An 11,564-nucleotide genomic window follows, 5' to 3' on the forward strand; every position below is an offset into this window, starting at 1 on the left:
GGTTAGTAGAAATTATATATGCTCTAAAAAAAGGATTTTTGCATGATCCGATATGAACTTTTTCTCTTCACTGCTTTTCAAAGGGTTGACCTTTCGTACTGTGTGCTCGTTGCGTCATTAATTGTCAGAAACTTATCGATGTAAAGTTTACTTTACTGTACCTCTGTGAATATTTTCTATGTAAAATTACTATGAACCAGACAACATTGAAATGGTGAACATTTCAAAGGGCCCCGCTTACGTTATTTCAGAGAATTATGCTTTGACCTTGACCTTTAACTTGAAATTTTTCCAGCTGGCATAGAACTTTTAATTCAATTTCATTCCCCCTAACATATATGCATTTTTGTTCAATCTGACCAAGATTAAGCATATTTGGAAAATAATCTACTGTCTAAAACTAATTTTAAAAAGATCTGCTATGACCTTCACATTGACAGACTTGGTTCAAGGTCACTGCACACCATTAACCAATAAACTCTGTAAAGGTAAAATATTAGCCAAATAGGGGCTAAAAGGAGAGTATATCTATGCTCTTAAAATATGGATTTTTGTGTGTTCTGATATGACCTTGACTCTTCATCTACAAATATCATTCGAGGTCATTGCATATATTTTGATCAAAGGCATCATGTGGGTGAAGTATGAGGCTGAATGCAGCAAAGGGAGAGAAGATATACTCCGGACAAGGACTTCTAAAAATATAATTCTGCTATGACCTTCACAGTTTCTTTTCACTGAAAATAGGTTCAAGGTCACTACACACCCTTTCACCCTTTACTCAAAAGCTCTGCTTATGTGAAGTCTGAGCCAAATAGGGGTTAGTAGCAATTATATATGCTCTCAAAAAAGGATTTTTGCATGATCCGATATGATCTTCACCCGTTACCTAGAAATTTCATGCAAGGTCACTGTACATCGTTTAACCATAGAGACACTCTGCGAGTATTAGCCAGATTGGACCAAAGGGAAAAAAGATATGCCCCAGACAAGGATTTTATATATATAATTCTGCTATGACCTTAACCTTATACCTAAAAACATGGTTCAAGGTCACTGCGCATCCTTCAACCAAAGGAACCCTGTGGATGAGGTATGAGCCAGATTGGGCCAAGGGGAGAGAAGCTATGCTCCAGTCAAGCAATTTCGGATGGACAGACGGACAAATTGATCACTAGAAGGCGCCCGCATAAACATGCCTTTTTATCTAATTTAAAATAGTATCCATGCTATCTGCCCTTGGTGAATAGTCATCAAAACCATTCATCAGCAGAATTTGATTTCCCTCCTTTTTAAGGTGGTATGGGACATCTGTCGATATTAATGTGGATTAAAGTACTATATAATTGAAAAACTTTCACCGGTTTAGAATTTTTAAATTTTACAATATTTAACCAAAAAATAGCTTTTAAAAATATTTGAAAAGGTAAAAATTGTAAAAACCCCAGCGGGATTCGAACTCATGACTTACAGGTTCCTAGTAAACCCTCTAACCCACTGCGTTAAGGAGTTAGGTGACCATTTTTTAAAAGAAACTACATGTACTTATATAATTACACTTTATTTTATTGTTTATTTTGATAAACAATACATCACAACATGGAAGTGTCCCATATCACCTTAAACTCGGAACACCTCTGACCTAATAAGATCGCCGCATTAAATACAAAGTTTGATTTAACTCTAATTTGTTTATCATCAAGAAATTCTGCATCGCTGACATATAAAGTTTTCTTCTGTATAATGAAATACCAATTAACTGACTATTCGGACAATAGCAAATTTATTGTCCCACTCCACAGCAACTATTTCCCTTGGCTTTGCCTCATTAAATAGTTGCTGTCTTGGGGGACAATAAACTTGCTATTGTCCTCATACCCAGTAAATACTAAATAGGCATATAATATCCCATCCACCTACATTTCATGTTATATAACCTCCCGTTTGTAACCTTCAATTTCACTGTAAAGTCAACACATCTGTCATAGCCACAAGTTTCACAATTTATTTCTGCTTCTAATGTACTTAAAATTAGGGGCCTTAATATTGCTTACCAATTCCAACAAGAGACATCCCTCTAACTATTGATAATCATTAAAATTCATTTCATGAATCTACGCAACAATGATAAACCTTCAAGTACAGTCACTCTCAATTTTACAAAAATGTTGACGGTACTTTATCCGAAACTGTTCCTTGTACCTTTAACTTAGTACACTAACATTTTTATGAAAAGACAGTTTGTCTTAGAATAAGAAAGCTAATGCAATTCTGAGAAAAAGAATACCACATATTGCCAATTCCATTGAGGTTTAATAAAAATATGGCCATTTAAGTGAACCCACCATTTCCAATTTCCTTTAGTAAACACAGATTTACAGGGTTCTCCATAGTAAAACATCTTTACCTGACCTTTTAGAGGTCAACTGTTGTTCAACCACCTTTAAAAAGAAACCTTATTCAATACAACATATGCCTACATGATATAATCATGATAAAAGCTTCACATCACTTAGAAATACCCTTACATGTATACCCCCCCCCCCCAATCTTTTGATTTTCATAAAAAGTCATGGTTTGAAATGTTTTACCTAATTTCATGAAACGTGTGGCAATTTCCTTGAGTAATTTCTCACACATATTTGAAAACAATCATCAATGATTCTAAAATTTGATCTTTATTTGTTTATTGTATGATTTGTACCATTTTAATTAACAAATAGACAGCTGTCCTGCTTGTGATCTCTTGTTTTCATGAAAAAAGTAAGCTAACAATCATATTTAGTGAATATCTAATCTATTCTGATTTCTAGTCTCCTTCTAACCATGCTAAAACAGTAAGTTATGAAAAATGTTCAAATTTGACATGTTTTTCTACTTTTTTTCTGCATATATACCTTAGAAAGGTAGAAATAGGTTGTTTCTTGTTCATTTCAAAAGTAATTATCATAGCAGATGTTATTTCAAAGTCAAATGTACATTTACATATCCTACATGTAATCTTAATGCAGACAATTAAATAGAGGGGGGGGGGATTTTTTAATTATGTAAACACATCTAAATATCTTTATGAAATAAAAAATAAAGTAAACATAATTGCATACTTTTATTGAAAAACAAATTTTCACAGCAATTATGAATTTCTTTAAACAGCCTTAATTTTGTTTTCATAATTTCTTATCAAACACAAACCACAACATGGCATGATGCTTTCTTCAAGTTCCATTATTGTTCATGCATTATTGGATTTAATTTGAATTACCGGTAAATAGTCTGTAGAACACAAGGAATATGCATGTGGATAGAGGTGACAGGTTAATCTCAGGAGCTGACCCACAAGAATCAACAGGTACCGGTAAAAGCCATGTGGTAACAAGAGTCTGTTTTTAGCTGAAATAAAAAAAAAAAATAATTAGCTGTGTTTACATACATGTACTAGTAATAGCTGTGTTTACATTAACATATGCATAGTATTTCTGTAAAAAATACACTGACCATGCAGTGTAATAAGTATGACATATCCCAATACATGATACAGAGGGTTCCGCTTAATCTGATAGTGTGTTTGTCAGGCAAAAATTATCAGATTAACCGATTATTAGATAAACCAATTTAGCGTTTTTGTGGTATTTAATTTTGGTATAGAATAAAATACAACTTGTTTCAATACATAATTTATCAACAAACAGATATAATCTGTTTCTCAATAGTTTATAATGAAATAATTTACCTTGCATTAGCAATGAAATAGCATTTTAGTTGTTATTTTGTTTGTAAATGCTCAAAAGAAAATGTTTCCCTTCTTCACTGTTCATTACGATGGTTTCAGAGTGGCGGCCATTTTAACAGGAAGTGATATGGGCTAACTGTCTAAACATTCCCTCTTTTCACCTGGACAATTTATTTTAATTCTTTTTCTGGTATAGTAGAATGCTCTTAAATAATTAATTATGCATGATAACAAATTATTTGAATTTTATTCATTAAGATTTCTACCGCGATGTAAAATTGAGAGTAATCAGAATTTCCTCGATGTCACATGTTCCCAAGCACTTTTGATTCAGAAATTACATGTTTAAATAATGCTTAATGGTGCAAGCCTAGCATGAAATTAACACAGGCAATTAGTAAATGAAAAAACAGTAAAATGTGTACACAGGTAAGGTCAGTCCTGTGTGCGGTCATCCGGAACAACTATCGATGTCGGTAGCTTTCATCTTACGAAGAAGTGAGCCACCCGTGTGTGTTGAAGTGAAACTAATGCCCTGTAAAGAGTTACTGTGTACACAAAAGGGGTGTCAACTAATAAAACAAAGGAATATAGAGGTGTTAGAGGGTGGACTGAACTATCGATGTCGGTATCTTTCATCTATCGACCAGCTGACCATCTGTGTGCGTTAAGCTGTGACTAATCCTCTGAAGCACCGTTATTTGCAAGTTTTAGGCACGTGCCAAGCTGTTTACACAGTGAGAGGTTATACACGAGGTGTGGACATGGTGGAAGAGACGTGAAAACGTTAGCCGATATTTGATCGGCCGACAGAAATCGTATCAGATTAACCGAAAATGACATTTTTTTCAATCAGATTATCAGTAGAAATTACAAAGGCTTATATAGCAAATGGATCGGTGTTTTGATTTTATATCAGATTAACAGAATTATCACATTAACCGCGATCAGATTAAGTGGAACCCTCTGTATAACATTTAGGCAGTACAAGATCAAAAATTTGCATATCAAGTCATAATATAATATTAAAAAATTTTCATAGGTATAAACACTTATCAAATTGAGAGAGAGAGAGAGTTTGAGAGAGAGAGAGTTTATTACGGTACCGTACTTGTAGTGCAACAGTCAATATTTCAATTCGTAAATTACAAACGAATATTACGTACCCACCGAACAGCGTCAAAGTACATGTACTGGTATTAGCTTCTGGTATACCATTTTTTATCAATTCTACTGTGTTTTTTTTTTTTTTTGGCAAATAAATTTAGCGAGGGTTTTTTTTTATTTTCTTATAAATTACATGTTTTAAAAACAATACTATGTGTAATAAGCATAAAACATGTATGAGTAAACTTAATGAAGAATTTATAATAGATTATTTTTCACAGAATGTGGTACATTACATGTATGTCAATCTTTATAAAACTAGCATATATTTCGTGCGCCATAAATTGCAAGTTTTTTGTAAATATCATTTACTTGCATGATAGGTATATATGGTCTAACCAAAATTTTCTTCATAAAGCTACAGCTGTATGTACCACATATATGTTTTGTCACAAGTATACATTTAAAAAAAAAATACCCAAATTCCAACAGTTGAAATAAACTCAACTCATTCTCTGATAAGTTCATTGTGTTTTGTGCGTGCATATCTTATTTGTCTGCTGCAACAGCAGCCAATCAGCGGTAAGCTGAATCCACAAAAAGAAAGTTTGTGTTTTAGGAGCGGGTAAATTGTTTATGCGACACTGTCAAGAAAACCACACCAAATAATAACAAGAAACATAAATATTCACTTAAATGTATTCTGTTGTAAAGTAAAGGTTTTTAACACTTATTGCATCTTGCAAAACATGTGATGACCCTTAATCATCTGTCATATATCTGATATACATGTATATGTAAAAGATGGGAGAAATAACGATGGAACAAACTGGGATTCGAACCTGGCCCTCTGAATCTCTAGTCAAGTGCTCTACCAACTGAGCTACATGTATCTGGCACCGGTATTCAAACCAGTCTGACCGTCACATTCCTCCCCCCTTAAATGATCTTCACCCTCGAAGATCACCCCTGGCAGGATCGAGTTAACCTGTTAGTTCCAGGGGTTGGTCACAACACCAATATTGTAACAGGATGGGAGAAATAATGAAGGACCAAACCGGGATTTGAACCTGGGCCCCCTGAATCTCTAGTCAGGTGCTCTACCAACTGAGCTATCTGGCACTGGTATTCAAACCGGTCTGATCGTCACATATATAAAGAATTATTTTAAACAATGTTGTTAAATAAAAAATAACACTCGCAACCTTCAGTTTTTGTCTGTAATTAATCAATATTGGCGTGCGATCAGTTCACGCCGAGTACCATTTCTCACCAGTGCATTGTTACGTCATTTTATCAACACATAAAATTACATACGAAAATATGATGTAACAGTGCACCAGCGAGAAATGGTCCTCGGCGAGAACTGCTCGCACGCCAGTACTGCCAGTAGTCAGATTAAAAAAAGAGAATAAAAAATTACATTTAAAACATTAACAAAGACAATTTAAGTACACATCATAACTGCTAAACCAGAAAAATTATGTGAACTGGTAGAATGGTATGCATAGTTCTAACTTGTAACCTACATGTAGAAGTACATGTACCGGGTACCCGTTGGTCTGCTAAACCTCTCTAATGATACAATGATCGGCATCATAAAGATATTAAAGTCATGTTTTAATTCTGAAGTATACAATTTTATTTACTTGAAGTTATGTCTACAGGGTATTCATGACTACATTTGGAGTCTTCTGCACAAGAATATATGATATGTTTCTAATTAGACCCTGCTTTGAATTTTGAGTTGAAAATTCACAATCTGTTATTTTTTTAAATAGATAAATTCAGTTACCCTTTCCAGTCCCCCATGAACCTCGAGCGAGTCTAAACATCCATGAAACATGTAAAAATTACATGTTAGTAAACAAACACCCACATCATAAAAAAAACATCTAACAGTGTGCACGTACTTACATGTACATCTATACTATATACTAAATTTTAACCAGTTAACAAGAAACTTTAAAAGGAGTAAAAGCCTCACCTTCTTCAGTAACATCCACATAAATCACACACTTTAATGTCCATCTTTTCTCCTTTATTACTCGTAGCTTATCAACGGCTGATCGTCGACAGAAGTGTGGCTGTCAGAATTTCCTCGTAAACGATTCAAACGAGAAAAATATCCTCCTTAAACAAATATGTAGTATTGTTCCCTGTGCATGTTCATATGTTTCACAGTAAATTGAAAATGCATGTATACACCGAAAGAATACACAACTTCTCTTCTGCATTACGGCTCTCTCTTTTCTACAATGCCGTTCGTTACTGTTTACATTCGGCGCGCGCGCGGGGGTTACATACAGGGGCGCCCCGACAAATAGTTGCACATAGAACGTTTAAATAATGTGTGTTCATTGAATTCATAAATGATATAGATGAAAAAAATGAAATTGAATCACAACAATTTATCTAAGACGCAACACAACGTAATGCAGTAAATGCCGGTACATAGAATTACCGAAATACCCGCGATTTACCGAAATACCCGGTGAAAACACCGAAATACCCTTCAAAAACACCAAAATGCCTATTATTACGCCATAAAGAGTGTATGTCTAGTATTTTCATATATAGATAGTTATTGTATATAAAGTTAATTTTTTGAATAAATGTATATTTATTATAATACTTGAACTTGTGTTATATACGTGTGCAAGAGAAAGGAGCAATTCTGATAGGAATTACGTCTTTAAAATAGTTGCTATTTTTATAGTTGCTTCCATTCTATATGGATTTTTGATGATTATTATATGATATCAAAAAATAAAAGCTGATAAACTGTTATTTTTAATTCTTGGTTATTTTATTCTGGGAATAAAATTTCACACCTCTATACGAGTGAAAAGCAATTCATGCAAGAGTTATCGTTCTTAACCCAATGTCTACACATGTTAAAAATAGCTATTAATGTCAAAATAATTACATTATCAAACTGAAAATTGGGGAAATACATTTAAACACTTAGATTTAAACAATGATGTTAAATATTTGTGCTCAAATGAGGCATTTCGGTGTTTTTGAAGGGCATTTCGGTAATTCACGGGTATTTCGGTAATTCTAATTACCCAGTAAATGCCTGGGCTTGTTCGCTTGTGTGTCTATGTAGTCATATTAACTCGTTCATGTACGATTCTCACATATTTGTTTTATGAAATATGAAAAAAAATATAGCACAGAACTTGTTTAATTTGATACCAAATGACATTATTTAATATATTAACAATAACTGAATTCATTTTTTTTCATTAAATGATAATGATTTTTGCTATCAGAAAAATACGTGTATGAGCTGCTGACCCCTAATTATAGGGGCCAGCCCTTTTTTCTTAATTTTAAATGAAAGCTCTCGTTATTCTAAACAACTTTTGCTCTATATGTATTAACAAAATATTTTTAGTTTAAAGGTTATTATACAAAAAACAACAAAATTTCAGACCCCCCAAAACCTTATACTTTACCGGCAAATAGCTTAAAAACTAAAAAACATTTTGCCAAAATTTTCATGCCAGCAAAACTATAAAATGTTACCAACAATTCTGCTAAATTTCATGCAACTATCTTTTGTAGTTCCCGAGATCAACTCTGGACAAAAGACCCCCCAATTTTCAATTAAAGGGCAATAACTCATAACCGGAAGTGAATTTCAAAAATTTGAAAAAAATGTCCCGAGATATTAACATTGTCTACATACCCTGAAAGTTTCATAACAATCAGACAACAAATGTACGAGAAATGGCCTACACAAAATTTGCGGATAAAAAAAAAAATAATAACTAGAGCAAAGCTCGTTGCAAAGCAACGAGTGGGTTTTCCGCTGATGTCGAAAGTAATGCTAGAAGTACCTCTAAGAAGCAGTGTTCTTAATCTAATGACAAAAGTAACTTAAGTACAAAAAAGATTTTAAAAATCGAATGATTCTTGGTATGACTTAACAAAATCCGAATGGTTTTAAGTACAAATTAACAAAAAACATAACCATTTCAAGACCGAGTTAACAAAAAAATCAGAATGTGTTTAAGTACGACTTAACAAATTTGACTTCATTTTAGGTAAAAGTTAACTTTATCTGGAACTAACATCTAATTTCTTGACCCAGAATGCAAAATTAAAATTTCCGTAAAAAATCAATTTTGTTTAAAACATAATTCCGAGCAACATTTCCTCTACACTGCTTTTCAAAGGGTTGACCTTTCGTACTATGCGCTTGTTGCATCATCAATTGTCAGAAACTTATCGATGTATAGTTTACTTAATTTTATTATTCCTCTGTGAATATTTTTATTTAAAATTACTATGAACCAGACAACATTGAAATGGTGAACATTTCAAAGGGCCCCGCTGATGTTATTTTAGAGAATTTTGCTTTGACCTTGACCTATAACTTGAAATTATTCCAGCTGGCATAGAACTTCTAATTCAATTTCATTGCCCCTAACATATAGGCATTTTTGTTCAATCTGACCAAGATTAAGCATATCCGGGAAATATTCTACTGTCTAAAACTAATTTTATTAAGATCTGCTATGACCTTCACATTGACATGGTTCAAGGTCACTGCATGCCATTAACCAATAAGCTCTGTTTAGGCAAAATATTAGCCAATTAGGGGCTAAAAGGAGAGTATATATATGCTCTTAAAATATGGATTTTTGTGTGATCTGATATGACTTTGACACTTGATCTACAAATATCATTAGAGGTCATTTCATATCCTTTGATCAAAGGCATCATGTGGGTGAAGTATGAGCCTGATTGGAGCAAAGGGAGAGAAGATGTACTCCAGACAAGGATTTTTTAAATATAATTCTGCTATGACCTTCACAGTTTACCTTGAAAATAGGTTCAAGGTCACTACACACCCTTTACTCAAAAGCTCTGCTTATGTGAAGTCTGAGCCCTATAGGGGTTAGTAGAAAGTATATATGTTCTGAAAAAAGGATTTTTGCATGATCCGATATGATATTTCACCCTTTACCTAGAAATTTCATGCAAGGTCACTGCACATCGATTAACAATAGAGACAGTCTGTGAGTATTAGCCAGATTGGACCAAAGGGAGAGAAGATATGCCCCAGACAAGGATTTTATATATGTAATTCTACTATGACCTTAACCTTATACCTAACAACATGGTTCAAGGTCACTGCACATCCTTAACCCAAAGGAACCCTGTGGATGAGGTATGAGCCAGATTGGGCCAAGGGGAGAGAAGCTATGCTCCGGTCAAGCGATCTCGGATGGACAGACGGACAAACTGATCACTAGAAGGCGCCCACACAAACTTGCTTTCTATCTAATTTGAAATAGTATCCATGGTATCTGCCCATGGTGAATAGTCATCAAAACCATTCATCAGCAGAATTTGATTTCCCTCCTTTTTAAACTCGGAACACCTCTGACCTAATCAGATCACCGCATTAAATACAAAGTTTGATAACTCTAATTTGTTTATCATCAAGAAATTCTGCATCGCTGACAAATAAAGTTTTCTTCGGTACAATAATATACCAATTAACTGACTATCTGGACAATAGCAAGTTTATTGTCCCACCCCACAGCAACTATTTCCCTTGGCTTTGCCTCATGAAATAGTTGCTGTCTTGAGGGACAATAAACTTGCTATTGTCCTCATACCCAGTAGATACTAAATAGGCATATAATATCCCATCCACCTCCATTTCATGTTATATAACCTCCAGTTTGTAACCTTCAATTTCACTGTGTAAAGGCAACACAACAGTCAAAGCCGCAAGTTTCACAATTTATTACTGCTTCTCATGTACTTAAAATTAGGGGCCTTAATATTGCTTAGGCCTAAAAAAAAAAAGTTGTGTGTTTCGGGTAACCCGACCTAACCTACAAAAATGGCCCGATCCTCCCATTTTTAGATGCCTGATTTTATCCGACTGTGAATTTTATCTTATATCCAATAAAAAATACGTTTTTAAATATGAAACAAACAAACATTCTTAGGATTCAGGCAAAAAAAATAGATAAAATAAAAAAAAATCCCCACCTACCTAACCTAATTTTTTCATTAGTGTTACCCTAAACACACTATTTTTTTTTTAGGCCTTACCAATTCCAACAAGAGACATCCCATTAACTATTGATAAACATTAAAATTCATTTCATGAATCTACGCAACACTGGTAAATCTTCAAGTACAGTCACTATCAATTTTACAAAAATATTGACGGTTCTTTATCCGAAACTATTCCTTGTACATGTACCTTTAACTGCAATTAGTACACTAACATTTTATGAAAAGACGGTTTGTCTTAGAATAAGAAAGCTAATGCAATTCTGAGAAAAAGAATACCACATATTGCAAATTCCATTGAGGTTTAATAAAAATATGGCCATTTAAGTGAACCCCCCATTTCCAATTTCCATTAGTAAACACAGATTTACAGGGTTCTCCATAGTAAAACATCTTTACCTGACCTTTTAGAGGTCAATTGTTGTTCAACCACCTTTGAAAAGAAACCTTATTCAATACAACATGCATCTACATTATATAATCATGATAAAAGCTTCACATCACTTAGAAATATCCTTACATGTATACCCCCCCCCCCTCTTTTGATTTTCATAAAAAGTCATGGTTAAAAATGTTTTACCTAATTTTATGAAACTTATGGCAATTTCCTTGAGTCATATCTCACACATATTTGAAAACAATCATCGATGATTCTAAAATTTGATCCTAATTATTTGTT

General features: G+C 33.7%; 1 long non-coding RNA gene across 1 annotated transcript; it reads right to left on the reverse strand.

Moving 5' to 3' along the window:
* Nucleotides 1–3,093: 3,093 nt before the first annotated feature.
* On the reverse strand, nt 3,094–7,280 carry LOC128190205 (uncharacterized). The gene is made up of 2 exons (XR_008244333.1): nt 6,825–7,280; nt 3,094–3,390 (listed from the first exon to the last, which is right to left on the reverse strand). It is a non-coding gene; the product is annotated as an uncharacterized LOC128190205 (long non-coding RNA).
* Between the last annotated feature and the right edge of the window lie 4,284 nt (nt 7,281–11,564).

Source organism: Crassostrea angulata, chromosome 6, assembly GCF_025612915.1.
Source record: "Crassostrea angulata isolate pt1a10 chromosome 6, ASM2561291v2, whole genome shotgun sequence".
Lineage (NCBI taxonomy): Eukaryota > Metazoa > Mollusca > Bivalvia > Ostreida > Ostreidae > Magallana > Magallana angulata.